Source organism: Ursus maritimus, unplaced genomic scaffold, assembly GCF_017311325.1.
Source record: "Ursus maritimus isolate PB19 unplaced genomic scaffold, ASM1731132v1 scaffold_8, whole genome shotgun sequence".
NCBI classification, from domain to species: domain Eukaryota; kingdom Metazoa; phylum Chordata; class Mammalia; order Carnivora; family Ursidae; genus Ursus; species Ursus maritimus.
Window position 1 is genome coordinate 11,816,948 of NW_024426996.1, and position 18,914 is coordinate 11,835,861.

Consider the following 18,914-nt stretch of genomic DNA (forward strand, 5'->3'; position numbering starts at 1 on the left):
GGAACCTGACTTCTGTGCCTTGCTGTGATCATTCAGAAATCCAAACGCAGTCAGGTAACATCAAAATGGACCTGAATGTGAATCTTCAGTGTTTCTATACTGATTCTCTGTGAAAGACACTGCTAAGTGATGATCCCAGAGACGATCTTCCTTCTCTCTTACTGACAGAACCTCAGTTTTGATTGGAGCACCAGGATGTTTAGCCTTAAAAAAAAAAAAAAAAAAATCAAGGGGAGCCCATTCCTCCCTCCTAGGTGCTCATTTTTAGACCCCCCTGGGTGATCTTGTGACTGAATTCTGGCCAAATACTAGGAGAGTGGGTTCTGGAAAATTATTTTTCTTGCATGAAAAAAGTAGACATTCCCTTTTCCATAGGAATTGTTTTCTTCCTGTTGTAGAGGAGGAAAAAAATCCCTTCCTTCTACTCTCCTAGCTTCTCCAGCGGAGGCCCTACAAATGAGACTTCAAAGACAAATTAACAAGGGAAAAGGAAACAGAACTTTTTGCATGTGCACTCTGCATCGATGCAGTAGAAACTCAGTGGTGCATAACCCAAACCAGGGGGCTTATCGTAACACAGAAGAATGAGTTTACAGAGAAGTGACAAGACAAACGAAAAGGCAGGTATAGGCTTTTGGGGACAGCAAACTGTGGGAAGGTGAGTATATGAGGGGAGCCTAATGAAAGACCAGGGTTATGTTAGTAAGATTTGTTTGCAGACCCATCTTGGAGTGGGTTCTCCATCTTCTCCATGGCCATAAAACTTCCCCAGGAAAGGGGGTTTATGGCATTCCTCATTTCTCAGAAGTTTGCTTTTTGTCAGATAAGGAAAGCTCCAAGAAGCCTTTCTTTCTGCATCTGTTGATTCCCATTGGCCTCCAGCTCAAAATAATCCTTATTGCCAAAGGGGCATATTCTGCAGTGGCATATTCGGATCCCCTACAGTGTTCTGAATGTAGTTTGTAATGCTAGAATTCGCGTAGCTTTGGCAGCCTTCTTGTAGCCACGCAGCAGTAAGTCTCATTAGAGCCCAGTACTGGGCCGAATGCAGGGATATAAAAGAAATTGAAGTTGTGGTACCTGAGACCAAAAAGTCTATAATCCAGGGTGTCAAGACATGTACCTGAATTAACAGAGAACAATTAGAAAACAACTTAGAGTGTTACTCAGTGCCGACTAATGTAGCACTCACTGATGGCAGCCCTCCAGAATCTACTGTCCGTAACTCGGTCCTTCCAATGCTTCTTGCCAATCCAGCTAAACCGACGAGGTTTTTAGGAAAGATGTGACATTTAGAGAAGATTCGAGTCTCAAATTCTCATCTTTTAAAAATACATTGCTGCTCCTGGTTAAACACGATTAACAGCTTTCACTCAGAAAGGAAATATACCATCAGATAAGCATTGGGCTAGACGTTGGGCTTCAGTCTTGGGAAAGGCACTTTAGCTGTGGGACATCATGAAGGTTATTTGAACACCTGATCTGTAAATTGGAGATAATGATCCATCCAACAAATATTTCCTGAGCACTTAATAAGTGTTGGAAACTATTTTAGGTGATAAGGATATAGAAGTAAACTAGAGACGAAGTCCCTGCCCTCATAGATAATAGATATCAATAAACAAATATAGACGCCATCAAGATGCAGTGGTAAGCCCAGTGGAAAAATCTAAAGGGGGGGGGGCGGGTAAGAAGGATTAAAGAGTGGCAGGTAAGTGGGGAGGGGAGCTGCAATTTTACATACAATGGTCAAGAACATCTCTTGGATAAGAGGCTTACATTTCCTTCCCTGTGGGTGTTTGTGCACAGGCGTGTGGAGGCCGGGGGGAGTGCGCTTGCATGCGCATGCGCAGGCCTGCTTTTCTGGGGGCTTAGGCGAGGAAGTCAAATGACTGAAAACATGTAAAAAGTGCTTGGTAAATTACTGGGCACTATGTGAGCATAAAATGTTATTATCATTGTTATATTGCAGGGGAAGTTTAAACTCCTTAGTTTAGCATTTAAGATCCTGAGTGACACAACCTTCCAACCTACCTTTTAGTTTTTATATCCACTCTCCTGTATAAACCTAACTTCCAAATTTACCTAATGCATTTGGTAATTAATTGTGTACCATCTCCTGTTGCTTCTCCATTATTTCTTCTGTTGAAATCCTTTATTATTCCACTTTTCATAAATTCTGTGTCCCAAAAAAATAATAAACATTTCTATATCAGAGTGTTTTTGTAAATGCCTTGAGCATAAAAGGTGTTCAATAATTTTTATTGATCTTGTTTGACATACTGTTTTAAAGTATCTCATCACTTTGAAATCTCATACTCAATTTTGCATCAGTTTTGACTTGCCTTGTTTATCCTGGAACGGTGTATTCTTTGAGAAGCGGACTTTTGAAAAATTCTCTATTGCTAAAGAGGGCCTTTCATGGTGGTTAGGACGTCCCCTAGGGATTACCTCAGTGTCATTCAGACCAATAAGCATGCCCTAATCCTCTATGTCCTTTTCATGACCATATTCTTATGGATCTTCATGGCCTTTTCATGTTCTTGGGGTGTTTCTTGCAACTACACATTTTTTATGGTCCCTTGAAGGCTTTCAAGTGAATTTTTCCATTGAAAGAAATTTCCAGCAGTTAGAGAAATCAAGCAGAAGAGAGGGATGAGTAAGGCATAGTGGAAACTATAGGATAACTACTAAATGAGGTCTTGGTAGGCATAATAATGATCCTCCAAAAACATCTACATCCTAATCCCTGGGACCTATGAATATTTTACCATACACGACAAAACGGCCTTTGCAGATGTGATTAAGTTAAGGATCTTGCAATGGAGAGATTATTCTGAATAATCTGGGTTGACCAAAAGTAATCACAGTGGTCTTTATTTAAGGGGTGCAGGAGGATCAGAATAAAAGGAAGTAAGACAATAGAAATCAGGATCTGAGTGATGTGGTCACAAGCCAAGGAATGTAGGCTGCCTCTAGACGCTGGAAACCATAAGGAAGGAAAAGATTATCCCGTCAGTGCCTCCAGAAGGAATGCAGAGCCATGCTGATCCTTTGATTTTTAGCCCTATAAATACCTATTTTTCAGGCTTTAGACCTCCAGAACTGTAAGATAATACATTTGTGCTGTATTAAGCCACTAAATCTGTGGTAATTTGTTACAGCTGCAGAAGGAACCAAGGCAGTGGTTTAGTAGAAACAACTCCTGGACTCGAAATCAGTCACGGTCTAGCCCCTACTGCCTGCATGTTAATTGTTAATCTCAGGAAAAATCACTCTACCTCAGTTTTCTCTTCTGTAACATGAAATTATCCCCGCCTTACAGTGTTGTTATGAAGACAGATAAAATCGTTTATGTGAGCACTTGTAAAGTGTTTCGTGCTACACAAATGTTAGGTGTAAAACTTTGACAAAGCTTTTCTTAGTGAGGGTGAGAACTAGAAGAAAGACATCTGTCCTTGGTGCACCAATACCTTAAATGAGAAAATGTAAACTATAACCACCATAAAAACATAACCACCCTGTTGTTTCAGAAGGGGCCTACTGCAGGGATGGCCACTCTGCTCACTTGTCACAACCCTCTCTCCATCAACCAAATTGAACATGATGAACTGATTACTGCATTGTTTGACCAAGAGCCAAGACACAGTCTTAGAGATCTTCTTAATCCACCTTAAGAAAGCTGCTCTCGGGCACGAAATAATTTATTTCAAAACACTGGCCTAGTATTTTAGAAAGTTTGGTCAGCAGCTTGGACATCACTGTGAGCCTCTTAGAAATGCAGATCCCCAGGTCCACACAAGACCTGCTGAATCAGAATCCACCTTTCAACAAGATCCTTGGGTGAGTCCTGTGCAGTGGTTGAGAGGATATATTTTGGAGTGGTTTGAATCTCAGCCGGGCAGGTTACTACGGTGTGACCTCAAGCAAAGCGTCTAAATCATGGAAGCCTGTTTTCTTGCAGTGGAGAATAATAATCCCCTCACTGAGTTGTTGTGGGAATTAGAGAAGGCACATATAGGGCATTTTGCATAGTGCCTGCCAACAATATTCAGTTAATAATAGTGCTTTTCATGGTATCATTTACACCATCTACAGCTGCTAACCATACTACACCTCCATTTAGTATTACTGAAGCCGCTCAGCAGGGACGATTTTCAAAGCCATCCACGCCCATGGATGGGGGCGGGGGAGTGCGGAAGGACAAGAAAACTGTCCGCAATGCCATCTCCAAATACGCAGGACACTGTACATTTTGCAACACATATAAACGTCGGGGGATTCCTTGCTTTCAGATCTGCACTGCACGTGGCTTGATTAGAAACCGTCTGCTGGAGTCTAGACACAGCCATGGAGTCTGGTGACCTGTGGGAAGGAGCAAGGGCCAGATTTCCCGCTGAGTCGCTCTCGGTCCCATCCTCTACCTTAATCTCTTTCTTAACTTCCATCTGCCTCTGGTCACCTTGCAGCAGAACCGTAACCCTTCAGCCTGTACCCAGCTACGCCCCTGGCGCGCAGCGAGTCGCCGCCGCAAACCCTTCCCGGGGGACCTGGAAGGCTGGGCTGGGGTGCGGCGGGGGCGGAGCTCGGCGTCCTGCCGCCGCCGCCGCCGCCGCCCGCGAAGCTGCAGCCCCTTCCTCCGAGGCTCTGGCCGGGCGGCGCTGCCCTGCGTGGACAGGTGGGCGCCTGCCGGGCCTGACGGAGGAGCAGTCGGGCACGTGAATGCCCACCTCCAATTTGGCTCCGTGCCCGGCAGCGGCAGCGGCGGCTGCAGCCCCGCGGTGGGGGCGGCCCCCGCTGTCTCCGCCCGGCTCCTGCGCGCCGCCTCTGCTCTTTGCATAGTAATTTCAGTTCCTGCAAGCACCCAGCTCGCTCCCGGAACGGGTCTGAAAAGGACCGCCGCTCCAGAGCCCGCCGGAGCCATCCGTGTGGCGCCGAGAGCCGCCGCTTGGGATATGCGACGGGAATTCCAGCCTCGCCACAGCGCAGGCAGTGGCCCCGCCGCGCCGGGGAGAACCGGGCGAGAGCAGGTAGGCGACCGGCGGCCGCGGGAGGAGACGCCCCCCCGCGCCACCTCTGCCCGGCGTCCAACCCGTGGGACCGGCGCTTTGCGGTGTGCTCCGTACTGACGGGGGGTGGGTTCAGTCCCACATTTTGCCCGGTGATCGTTTGCCTGTTGCTCTTGTCCCCATCCCATCCTGCGCTCCAGGAGCGGCCGTCTTTCTCGCAGGTGATGAATTTCTCTGCAAGGTCATTGCTCCCTTAGGCTCTGGCTTTGAAGGTAAATGGGAGCAGATGCCTGCTGTTCTCGTTCTTGGGCGGGGGGGGTTATAATCAATCGGGTCTGCACACCGTGAATATCCAAATAGATGTGTGTGTGTGCGTGTGTCTGTGTGTGTTTGGTAATACTATACTTGAATTTTTCTCATTTTCTCATGCATATTCTCTTTAGGGTCAAAACACTATAGTTTGTGTGTGTGTGTGTGTGTGTTAATACACGCGCACATTTACATATATAGTTTTTCTTGAAATAAGTGGCGAGAGAAGGAGGGCAGGCAGAGGTTGAAAAAGGGAAATCATTGTAGAGACCTGTTCAGTATCTAGAGGTGAACTTTGGAACCACATTAAATCAGGGTAGAGACTAGAGGCTATAAATGGTTCTTTGGAGATGGATTTTAGAAAAGATCTGAACAGTGCCAGCCAATACACACAACAGATTTTCATCCTATCCAGGCAGATCGAAAAGATATACGCAAAATTTCAGACGCAACAATGGACAATGAAAGGGGGGGTGCAGGGGAAGCGGGGGGGGGGGGGCTTGGCCACTGGGAAGTGAATTTTGGGTGGTGGGAAGACAGAAAATCACTGTTGGATTTAAAGGGCCTCCTAACGAAGCATTGGGAGAAAGCACTGCTTGAAGTGTAGGCAGTTCAAGGTTAAGATGTGAGTGTCCAGAAAGCAGCAGAGGCAGTGGGGAAAAGGCAAGCAAGGGTTTAGGGGAGGAGGGGAGAAAAAGGCTCAGAGTCACCAAGAAGCAGCTCCCTTTGGTTAAGGTATCTTCTTCCAGCTAAAGCAATACCTGGTTATGGCCCATCTGAATATTTTTCACAACACATTTGTTAAAGAACCATCGGTCCATATTTTCATTTTAGTTTTGCGAGGAATCTGGGTCATGATGGGACTGAAAGAAACTGAAGTGTTTACAACACCAGCAAGATTTGGAGAGAGAGTTGATTAAGGCTTAGCTTCATGAAATATTTACACATCTCTTGCGTGGGCTTTTGTTTGCTCTTGTTGGTGCTGCTGCATATTTTACTTTGATAATGCTTTGAGTGTACTTCTCTCGAATGTGCTTATTTTCCAGTTATAAACTATTCTTTCTTTCCATTGTGTTCACCATTGGCCTGCCCTGAGTCTGGGAATAAAGACACATGAGTCACAGCATAGAGAAGAAAATCTGCTCTGTCGCTATCTGCGAATGACAGGAGTTTGTATTAGAGAATGTTCTTTAAATAGAATCACAAAGAGCACTTTTCAAGTTTGTATGTGTTGGGGGGGGAGAAATGGGTTGTTGATTCATAAACAGAAAAAAAAAATAGTAATTGCCATTGCAAGTCTAGATGTTATATCCCTGGGATTTATTTTGGAAACAGAGCAGAGGAACTCATGGTGATCCGTGCAGAGTGTGTTGTGTTGTGGCGAGACTTCACCTAATCACTAACTAGACTTGGATGGAGATGACGAGGACAAAATCAAAAGTGCAGAGCTTCACATGGGAAGTGGAGGCCTGAAGCCTGGCCGGACTCAGATCTGTCTCAATGGGAGGTCGGGGTGGGGTCCAACAAGCTGTTTTGAAATTTGGGTGTTTTTTCATTGCCTCAATACACTTGCCTAAATTATTTGATCCTGCGACATTTTCTTGGTTGTGCCTCAAATATACTTGAAAGAATATATTAGACACAACTCTCCTTCACTGTATGAATTTCCAGTCAGAAAATGTACAGCTGATGGGGAAGGCTTAAAATATCAGTCATGGAATCTCACATCCTAAAAGATTGGCCTCTGAGATTCAGGACACAGCATTCCAGCCCCAGCTCACACTTGAGTTCCTTCAGTGGTAACGGTTTCTGCCCTCTGGGCACTCACTCACTCATTCATTGATTCATTCATGCATCCAGCATTTGTTCATCCAGAACTCACCGTGGTTCTAGACTGTGGAATAGAAGAGTGCGCGAGACACAGCCTCTGCTGGTAAAACTTGGGAGACCGGGAGTACCAGCTAGTTAGGTGCTCTGACAAGGCCTGCACAGGGTGCCGTGGAAGCCAGGTTGTGGAGGTAGAGGACAAGGACAGCGCCCGGAAACCTGAAGGACCAGAGGAGCTGGTCTGGTAAAGAGAGAGGAGCAGTCCTGGTACAGGGACCAACGGGTGACTAGGCCCGGGAAGAGCAAGTAGCTCCAGGTGGGTGAAAAACTGCGAGGAGACAAAGACGGAAAGATGAGGCTGAAAGGAAGCTGTGCGACCCTCAGACTGAAGTCCGGCCGAGCCGCTGACTCGTCTGCCCAGTAAACCGTCCGGCCTGGCCAAGTAGGTAGGAGCATTTATATGGAGGCGCTCCGTTGTTCACGTCACCCAACTTTATACCCTTCAAATATCTAGAAACCTCCTGTCTTAATTTGTAATAACCTGACTGAAAGACAGACGTGCCCTTGAGAGAGTCGTAATTCTCTGAGCCTCCATTTCTTCATCCACGAAATGTCTACTCCCTACTTCGCGTATTGTGAGAATAAAAGGGAATGAGAGAATGGAGATGGGAGTTTTATAGAAATGCAGAGAATCTTATTTTTATGATAACAGTGCTCAGGGGGAAAAGGTGGAAAATATGGTGTATGCCAAGGATTTAATTGTCCCAGAGGACTCCAAAAGGCACAAGCATGATGGTCTGAAAAACTGAATGGAAAAAAAAAAAAAAAAAGTAACTCAGAAACACGTGCTAAAGAGAGCCAAAAGGTCTCCTACAAGTTTCAAATTACATTTTAAGTGAGGGAAATATATACAGTGGTCCCATAGTAATCAGTAAGCGCCCTTCCAGAACTGGTCACAACCCATTGTGAAGTCAGTTTACTGGGTCTGTTGGCATTTTCATTTTCAAAAACATAAAATAGAGTAAAGCAGAATGGAAGGGTAAGTAAGTATAGTTCATGGAACTTTTTAATTAAATATATATATTTATTTATAGGTGTATATACACATTGGACTGTGATGTAGAATGTATATCTGATTATGCATCATGTTCCAAAAAGTCCAAAAGCTACTGCTTTAAGTGACAAAGAAGAGATGCTCCCGGTTTGTAAGACCCCAAGAGACAACCGGGAGATCTGATACCCAACAAGCATTTACACAATATTCTGAAGAGCCGAACTGCCTTGAGAAAGGCAAGACATGACGACGTACCAGTAATTCACGGCAGTAAAGTCAGGTGAGAAGGAGACCTTTCAGACTGCATGAATCTAGAAAGCCTTCAAGGAGGAGGTGGAATGTGAGCTACTTTATGAAAAGTGAATGGGTCTGGGTGGGCCGTGAGGAAGGGGTGCTGTTCTAGGAGGAGGAGGTAAAAAATGAGGTGGGGTGATGTGAGCTTTATTTAAGAATCGTTTAGAAAAGAAAAAAATACTATCGAGTTGGGGAGAGAATTGCAGCAGAATTTCTGTTTAGACTAAAATCTGACTCAAGAGTTGCTATTTATTTTATATCTAAGATTTCTTTTCCTAATACTACTGCTTTAAGAAAATCTAGACAGAATGGCCATCACGTCATACATCTGTCATTTCCTGCCTTTAAAAAAATCTCTTTTGCAATAATTTACTGGCTAGACCTCGTTTCAATTGAATTTAATAAACAATTGAAATCACGTGATACACCACGTGGTAGCATGAGCATTTCATTTCTCAGAACACAAGTACCATCATTGGCACAGAGGGTCAAGGGTGATCGAGTGACTGTCACAAATCGGGCAAACCTTTCTATTGTGTTCTTTCTCTAAGTCTCCTTTCCCGCGTTCCTCGTGGGTATAAAGCCCTGTGCTAGAAACCCACAGCTTCATGAAGATGAAACAGACTGCTTGGTACTCACAACCCCAAAAGGAAGGGCAGAACCTGGCAGATTTTGTTTTTCAGTTGCTCTATGACTTCTTCATCATTTTAGTTAAATATTTAAATATGATCGTATGCATTTTCAGAAGTTAACATAGTGTGTTTTGCTGCAACCTGATAGCTATTTCGAGGAGATAAAATCTGATGCGGAAGTGTTTTTTAAGATGTTTGGTGGGCTCCTTTCAGCTCGTGCTGTCTTTCCTGTGGACTCAAACAATGTTATGATATTGATACCCTTTTGAATAAGAGCTTTAACCAGAAGAAGAGACCCAGGTACCTAAATTAGTTGATTTGGAGTTGAGTCTAATATAGAGATTCACTTTTTTATAAAGATGTCCTGGACTCCTCTTTCATCTTCCTTCTCCACGTCAGAATGTTTAGATCAGTGAAAACCTAAGTTTTTTGCATAAGAGTCAAGTCCAGAATAATAAAAACGTTTAGAGGCTTCATTTGAATTGAAAAGACATTTATTGAATTTCATGGGGGAAAATGTAAACGCGCGTACCATTTAGATTACTTACTGTCTTGAATGCCAGTGAGGAAAATTTTCACAGCTTTTTATCTGGGCTTATTGGAGTTGGCAACACAATAACAGCTTTCTAATTTTTCATGTCTGTAATTAGATTGTCGGCTTTATTTTAAAGCTAGCAGCGTAATTGGGGGGCTGAACTATTATTTTCAGGCAATGATAACTGACCCTTAGCTGGAAAGTTAAATGCTATGACCCATTGACTCTGAATCCGAATCTGGAGGTAGGGCTTAGAAATCTATATTTTATGCTGGTCCTAAAGTGATTCCAATACCCAGGCTTGAACACCCCTGTTTAGTCCTGCCTTTGCTTACAGGGAAATAAAAAGATAACGGGTGAGACCCAGATGAGTGAATAACTTGTCCTAATCATTGTTAGAGCTGGGGCTAAAATCTAGACCTCTTCTTTCTAATTCTCTACTGCTTTTCTGCTAAGGGCAGAAGGAACAGGGTCTGAGGGGAGGGTTTGAATGGTTTCAGAGTGGTAGGGGGAAGGGAATCTAATTATTCCTGCAGCCCTTCCTCCCAAATTGAGAGTCAATGCAGTGAGCCTTTCTAAGTGACAGTGCAGTGATCTCTGTCCCAGGGGTCTGATGTGGCAGGAAAATTGTGGGCATCAGCTGTGTGATCTGAGGCAAGGCGCTTTCTTGGCCTTACACACCAAATTCAATTTAAAAATGTTAATTCTTGGGTCTTAAACCCAGTGGATACTCAAGCCAGCCCTGGAAAGATTGCTTTAGTCAGTAGTCACAGCTGGTGACACTTGCAGACCCAAGCAAACCCTGAAAAAACTCAAGGCTAGAGAATAAAAATTCCCGAAGTCACAGGCACCTCCAGGGACCTCGGCGCTCTTGCTAATTCAGTAACAGACAGCTGGACAGAGAGCTCCAGAGCTCCTTAAAAAATCACATTTGCATCTACTAATTTTCTGGGGAAAAGGAGTTGCAGAGGATCCTTTTTTAAGCCTGAATTGCAAATGGTCCAGCAAAGTGGGAGATCTGGTTTAGGGGGAATAATCAAGATGTTTTATGGGGATAGACTCTTGATTGTTTTTTTCAGGATCTTGATTTCTAAATAACCTGAAATTAAAACAATCATATTAGGTCTATGGGAGACTCTTCTCTTTCTTTATAATGTACAAATTTGGGTAAATTAAATGCTTGAGGGAGTTAAGCATTTGTGTTCCCTGTATTTTCTCAGTAATCAGAGCATCTTTTTTGTTTCAATTCTGTTGACAGTTTGTCTAAAATGTAATAGTCTGTGACTATACGTCTGCCTTAATAAGTACAATACGGCAGATATCATCAGGATTCAGAATTTTGCATCAGTTCCAGATTTTTATTCTGAATTATGGCCGTGTAGGACAGGGCTGCTGAATATTATATAGAATTATTTCATTGTTTCCCTTCTTTTTTCCTCTGATGTGAATTTCCTTTCTCTTGATACACTTTTTTAAAACTGCTGCTGTTCAAAAATGCAAGAGGTACTTGACTCGTTGTGGATTCCACTTTGTTGGATTTTGGTCATTGCCTTTGCCATTACATCATTTTGGAATGCTCAGTCCTTCATCCTAAATCAGCTTCTCAAGCCCGTCAAAACATGGTTTAAAGATCAATTATTTCAGCAAACCCTCCGTGATTCTTATGCCCTGTCTCTAACGATTTTCTTATACATAGCAAGAATTTTTAATTTATACTTAGTTATATTGTTTCCTAAGCATGCCTTTCTTTGAATCCTTAAATTATTTCTCCTTGAAAAATGCAGGTAAAAATGAAGTGACTAGAATTTTAATGCTAATGAGAATTTTAATCAGCGCTAAGGTTAATAAATGGATGTGCGTTTTCCCTTGCATCCTTGAATGAGTCAAAATTGCTTATGACAAATGGGTGTGGAGGGTTGGTCTTGTTTCCATGTTGAACATGTTCTGAAAGCAGTCAGAGAACAGAAATCGGTCAATGTCAGGGTCAGGGGCTGAGCTCTCATTAAGTGAGTGAAATGCCTATGCAGTCTCCTTTCACATGGGGATGATTTCATGTCTATACATACAGACTCTCAGAGCAGAAGAATCCCTGGCTGCGAGCATCTGAGAGACCTGATGCACTTCACTTAACCTGTCCAGTGCTCGGGTTTGAAGATGTATGTACCAGATCAGAAATTAAAAGCTAGCAGTTTGTGGGCCCAGCAGGAAGATCATGTTTTATTTGGCTTGCAGGTATTTCTTTTTAATTCAGCCAGTATTTAAAAATCAAGAGCTATATTGTACAAAATGAAACACTGATGCTTATTCTCTGGGTAGGAGCTAAATAAGTATGTGCTATCTCTTTATTTCACATTAGTCCCCACTACTTCCTACCGTCTCTCTGATACTGAGGCTTCATATAAGTCACTTGTATTCAACAACTTCATTTAATAGGAATTGAGTTTGTGACGTCTGGACTAGATGTTTCCTAAGTATCATCGAGCCCTCCAGTGCTGCGACTGCACTCAGGAAACGGATGTGCCTCTACCAAGTAGAGAGATCCTTGCATGAATGTGGTTAACTCCCATAAACTATAATGAGAGTCTAAAAAGTTTCCATCATCAAAATATGTAGATTCTGTGAAAGGTTAGGAGATACAAACTGAGTTGACCCCGTCTGTTAGTAAGAGAATAGGGAATTTTGTTTGTTTGCTTGTTTGTTTACCGTCCACATTTGGCAACAAGCAAACAAAAAGAACTGTCTAAACCACAATTTATTTATTCTTTAACTTAACCTTTAATTTAACCAACAACTACAATTTTACATCAGATTGCTTTATGTATTTTTATTATTTTTTTTTAAGATTTTTAAACAGATTTTATTTATTTATTTGACAGAGAGAGCGTGCCAAGCACAGGCAGGGGGAGTGGCAGAGGGAGCAGCAGGCTCCCCGCTGAGCAAGGAGCCCAACGTGGGGCTTGATCCCAGGACCCTGGGATCATAATCTGAGCTGAAGGCAGACGCTTGACCTACTGAGCCACCCAGGTGCCCCTAAAGATTTTATTTAATTATTTGTCAGAGAGAGAGAGGAGTGGGCGCGAGCACGAGCACAAGCAGGGCGAGCGGCAACAGAGGGAGAAGCAGGCTCCATCCCAGGACCCTGGGATCATGACTTGAGCCCTTGAGCCAAAGGCAGAGGCTTAACCACTGAACCACCCGGGTGTCCCAGTGTATTTTCAAATGCACCATATGTTTATGTTATAGACACCTCTTCCGGTGTATACCAAACTTGCATAGCCTCCTGGAAGTCCAAAGCATATCGCAATCTTTCAAGTACTGGTGCGTTCCATTCAGTCAGCTTGGCGGTTGAGAACAAACTGTCAGAAGTAGTACCAGCTCCTATCCCCACTTGTGGCGCCGTCTGTGCAGCTGAGAAATGCTCATCTAATGATGACAGTTGGCTGGGCTCTCAAGCCATCGCCCAGATCGCCGCACAGTCTGGCCCCTGGCTCCCGTGGAACTGCGCTGCCGACATGGCCCACCGCGAGCTGACTGTGGCAGAGTTGATCCATTCGTGTTGTAAATAAAGACAGATGCCCTTTTGAGACAATAAGATGAAAAACTCAGGCAGAGCTCTACCGTAGAGAAAGCTCTTAATTAATAGCTCTCTGCAATCTCAGTCTTTCTCAACAAGTGCTGCCACTTTCCCTCCTCGTGCACACTTCGCTGCGTGCCACCCCCACATCATGCCTCCCACCTCGCTTCTAAAAACGTCCTCACATCGAATTATTAATCCCAGAGTGCCGCCGTCTTGGCAGCTTCACTCCAAGAAGACGGTGCTGAGAATAGTAGCCGTGGAAGCCAACAGAGGACACAGCGCCACCTCGACCCCATGCTTGCTTTGGACAGGGTGCATTTCCCTGTAGGATGATGTCCACGTCTGTAAGTATTAGGCCTCCTATCACCTAAAATGTATTGGTAATATATAAAAGACCACGGGTGTTAAAATTTTTTAGGGATAAAGTTCATTTTTCCTCAGTGATTTTAAATAACATAGATTTAGTGACACTGAAACTTTCATGCTTGTAGGAAGAACCCTTCTATTCCCCTGGTGGTTATATGGATGTTTAATATTGTAATGATGAGTTTTTAAAGATCATCCCTCTGGGGTTTGTGGCTTTTGAGTAGTGAGTCTAACTCTCAGGGAGGGATGATAAAAGTTGATAATGTGAGCTTGATGGATTGGGGATGTATCAGTTACTTCTGCTTTGCAAATGAAATAAAAGCAGTCCTCAAACTGGAAATAGGAATTTACTTAAGAGATGAACTATAGAATGTGAAAGGGGGGCTGGCTGAAGCTCTGATTTAAGAAAGGCAGATGCTTGGATTACTTAATAGATTTGTATTGAGTACTTGATATATATGTTGGGCCCTGCGCTATGTGCTAGGGATTCAAAAATGAATAAAATATAGCCTGAACTCTGAAATATCTCCCAGACTCCTGGCCTACATACACATGTTCATAAATATGGCTCAGCAAAGTTAGAGTGGGCTCTCTTCCTGGGAATTCCCAATTCCCAAGGATTTGGGAATTCCCCCAGCAGCCTCACAAGCAGGCTTCTTTCTCTGTCCCAAACAGACACCTCTGAACCTCTCTCTTCCTTCCTCGAGACCCTAGCAATTCACTTACTTTCTGTTCCTCTTCGCAGCTTCACCACCTGCTCGCCACACCTGGTTCCTTCCTTCCCAGCCAGGCCAACTTGAAAACGAGAGGAAGCCTTTCCCACACTATACTTCCTTAATGTCGTCAAAAATAAAAATGTAGACATATGTACTTTCAACTTCATTCTGCTAAAAACAACTAAGACACAGAGGGTCGCAAATGGGACCAAGATGGGGCAGGTGTAAGATTAAGAAAATTTGTAAGTTTCTGCTGGCAGCTGGTTTATATGCTATAGGAAATTTCCTGCCTGTGAGTATACCAGAACCTCAATGTAACTTCATTCCCTCCCTTTTTCTTCTATTCGAGAAAACATCTACAAATGCAAGTGAGATAAATGAGAGTAACATTTTTATAGAAATTACTTTATCATTGAGATTAGCGTAGCTGACATTAGAGAAAACTGCTCTAAATTAGTCTTTTAATAAATCACTTGCTGTCAGTGGTACTTTACTATTGCTCATAAATGGTTTGTGATAGGCTAGTGTATTTTAAGACAAAGGCCACTGTTTTGGATTATTGCTGAGACCCTCGATGATCACCTCCACCCTTGGAAAATGATCTTGAATCAGATCATTATTGGATAACGTGCCCATTTCAGGGTACTGAAAACACTTGGGTGTTTTCATAATTGCTCCGTGAAATACCCCATGTCCTCATTCTGTCCTTTTTTTCTAAAGTGGTCCTTACCCTCTTCCCTGGTCTTTCTCTTCAGCGCGTTAAGACCCTGGAAGGTCAAGCGGTAATTCATGTCTCTAGAATGCTTGGTGAGTGATTCTACCTTTGTGTATTCACCCCCCACTGTGAAGGGACCTTTCTTGAGGCAGAGGGGAAATAAGAGAAGAGGGTGGCACCTAGATTTCCAAACTAATGATGATAAGTGGAAACCAGCCAAACACATGGGGGCAAGGATGTAAAGTGGGGTAAAGGGGAGAGAAGGAGCCTAAGGGAACCACTCAGGGAACTTTTGCCATCTTGGTTCTAGGACGTAAGAGAACCCTAGTACATTTCTCTTCATCCATCTACTTTACACTGTAAGGACACAGGAGATGGAGAGACTACAGATCTGTATAGTTAATGAATTCCAACTCTTTCAAAACTGGATTCTTTAGGCTTTTCTGTTAGTGATATCCTGCTAAACCCATTTCTCATCGAGACCAATCTATGAGGTTTGTACTATTACTTCCCGCATTTTAGAGGTGAGGGAACAGATTAAAAACCTGCCCAAGGTCCCTCAGATAGTAACCAGCCGAGCTGTGTGAACATTCAGTTGTCCAACTTCAACGGTCACAGGCTTCACTACTGGGCCACACTGCAATGCATTAACATTATTAATTATTATCACCACTGGGTCAAAAGAAGCAGAAAAGGTTGGATTTTATAGACAGATTTCTTTTATCTCGGATTGCAAGTGCTGAAAAACCAAATTGAAAGCTTCTAAATCAGAGATAAGTCATTCTTTAAGTAAACAGAGTGAGTTCAAGGACAAACATTTTAGGTTAAAACTTTACAAATCATTGTATAGGCGGTTAAGATGAAAAACAAAAATTTTTATCAAAATATCCAGGTGACACATATGTTGAGCAAACAACGTTTCTTTGTTTCTCGAGAGAAGAACCAAATACATATCAGATAGTCACGTGTACACACACGTTCGCAGACACACAGAGAACAAGAACAACGAAGCATGTGCCTGTGTTTAGCCCTACCTATGGACTTTGGACTCAGACACTATTTATAGAACTAGTGTTTCCGTGATTGATGCTTTAATCATAGATACTCATTTACTTATGAAAGTTGAGCAATTCCTCATTATAGCTTACAGCTAAGTGTTCTACTTGCTAATTAAAGGCTGAAAAAAAGGCAGTCTATGTACAGAAGGCTCATTTGAGACAAGTTCCTTCTTAAAACTATATTTCTAATAATTAATGATACTTGACAGGAGGATGAATAGATCATCTCTGTCCATTTTGAAGATGAAAATCCACTAATTGTTTTTAAAGCCATGACTTCTGATTTAATTTATTTTTAGTTCCTTAATAAGCAATTGATTTTTTTTCTAGTTAAAAAAAAATAGGCCAAAGTCACCTACGGGCATTGGTCTTATTACTGGACTCTTGTCATCAATCTGGAATGTCTTTACCACTTCGTGTGGTTGCAAAATCCGAATGCTTTGTTCTGAGGGATGGCATGGTAAAATGCACCAGTTCTCAAAATGTGGGAGTTTTTGATCGGTGCCCTGCAAGACGATCTGAGATAGTATACAGATTTACTTTTTATTTTGATAGTTATGAAATTGTTTTAATATAAATATATTAAGAATACATTTAAAAGTATATTTTTAAAATATGCTGTATTTTGAAAATATGCCGTATACTAAGAATACTATGTGCTTTATGAAAAATATATTACTAGCACATCAAACATGTGGTTTTACCATTTTTTAAGACCAGGCTAATATTTTCAACTAGTACACCAGTTAAAGTCAATTGAATAAAGAAGGTTAGGTAAAAAATAGTGTCTGTAGAGAAGAAGCACCATAAGGCAAAAATCATGAAAGTGGCACACAAATGTCGCAATCTGGGAAAGAGGTACTTGAAGTCATGTCATTGCCCAAGGCACCTCCGGTTTTCTCTAGAAATGGAAAGCTTGGTCCAAAAATTCCTAAGAACAGCTCTAGTTTTAATGTCTGGGTTTTTAGGAACGGTCTTTCATTTTTTTCCTTCTATCTTGGGCCTGTTTTCAGCATTTGGGGCCTCTTCAGCCTTTTCTGATACTTGGAGATGCTTCTCTTATCCCCCCTCTCCATCACCACCGAGAACTTACGCATTCATTTATTTACACATGTATTCATAGAACAAACAGCCTGTGGGGACTTTCTGTAGTTGTTGTAGACATGCAAGGGGGCTGACTTCTGTGTTTAATGGGTCTGGATGTCTGTGATTCCCATTGAAGTTAAAGTCGTTGGAGCCCTGAACTTCTGCCATAATCTTTTCTTTGTACTTCCTAAACAACTAAGAGATCTTCATTGGAAAGTCCCTTCATTGATAAAACACATTGTCAAGGCTCATATTACAAATTTAAAACATGTGCGGTGCAGCTCCTGAATGGAATGATACGTGAGAATAGACAAAAGGGGTTTGTACATTTCACTGATAGAGAGGTCTAATTCTTGGGCTCTTTTGAATATAAAGGGAAAAATTAGTACTGTCATGATTTTTGAGTACAGAATAATGCATCTTTGGCTAATTAGAAATTGTTACAAGTTTGAGTGAAATGAAAAAATTTTAGCATTTATCAGTTTTTTAAAAAAATCAGTAACATTGAGGGAGGAGTTGCGTTTCAATGACGTTTGTTGTTTTTCTATATAATTTACCCCTAAACAAGTGGCTACAGTATAAGGTTGTTATGACTCCTTTTTCCTGGGAATTTGTCCTTGAGAAACGTTGTGGAAATGTTGTAAAGCACCTGGATGTGGTGAGTAGAAATTGTCTCCACTATCTGTGTAAGTCAATAGAGGTGTTTTATGCTTGCCAGCAATTCATAAGATTTTTCTATACTGGTGAAAAGGATATAGCTGTGGTTTCCTGCCGAAGTTTCTATATAATAGTGAGAAAAGCATCAGAGGGTGCAGTCGGTTGTGGTTGTTTGCTCATGCACGGCTGCTCTTTTCTTTTTTGTAAAAAACAGGAAGCTGAAATTTGCTCTTTACTTAGATCCGTCGATGTTTAATAAGGTCTTATCTATGTGATAATACGTAAGGATGTAAAGATGAGAAGATGCTTCTCTGCCTTTAAAGACCATAAAATCTTACTATTAAGAAATATTAAAGTAAAAAAGTTGAAGCTCTCATGACCGTATTTATCTACTCTCAATGCACGTACATTGTGATGAAAATTGATGACTTGGAATTGTTTTTCAAATTTTTAATGTTCATGTTTTTTCGTGAGTAGATATAATTTTCCAAATGTCACATTAAAATGTATTTTGAAGAAACAGCTCGTTAGCCAGGTGGTTTTTTAACTCTAGTAACTGCAACAAAGTTCAAATCAGTTTGTTAGTTTTTCTCTGTTCTCTCCTCATGGACCAGACTCCCAATTCCCCAGCCCCAGTAGTTTTGAGAGGAATTGAGCAGAGAGCATATTCCAAGTCTCTTTCTCAAAAACAAGGTAAGATCAAATGACATGTTTAGGCTGAATAAATCAGTACTATTTGCTTTTGATACTATCGTAATTTTTCTTAAAAAGAAAGCCATGCACAAAAAGAATATTTGTAACCAAGTACCTATTCTAAATAGGAACAATTTAATGGAAGCCATATCAGTTAGGAAAGCAGAACCACTACGGTGGATATGGAGTAATGAATTTATTATAAGTTTTAGACCTTACACGATCCTGGGAACTTATATAAAAAAAAAAGTCTGTGGGAAGCATCTGGTATTAGGCCTGAAGTCATCGTAGGTTCGCGGAGCTGGCAGTGGTAAAGAAAAGCTGGAAAGGAAGTGGAGCCCAGCAAGGACAAATTGGAACCCGCAAAACAAACTGGAACGTGTAAA

The 18,914-nt window shown here is 42.1% G+C and overlaps 1 protein-coding gene across 1 annotated transcript in view; it reads left to right on the plus strand.

Annotated features, from left to right (window-relative positions):
* Positions 1 to 4,652: 4,652 nt before the first annotated feature.
* The window catches only part of GPRIN3 (GPRIN family member 3), a 61,918-nt gene continuing 47,656 nt past the window's right edge, over positions 4,653 to 18,914 (plus strand). Inside the window, exon 1 of the mRNA XM_040625138.1 lies at positions 4,653 to 5,030. The gene's annotated coding sequence lies outside the window, so the exon portion shown is untranslated. The remainder of the gene's footprint in view (positions 5,031 to 18,914) is intronic.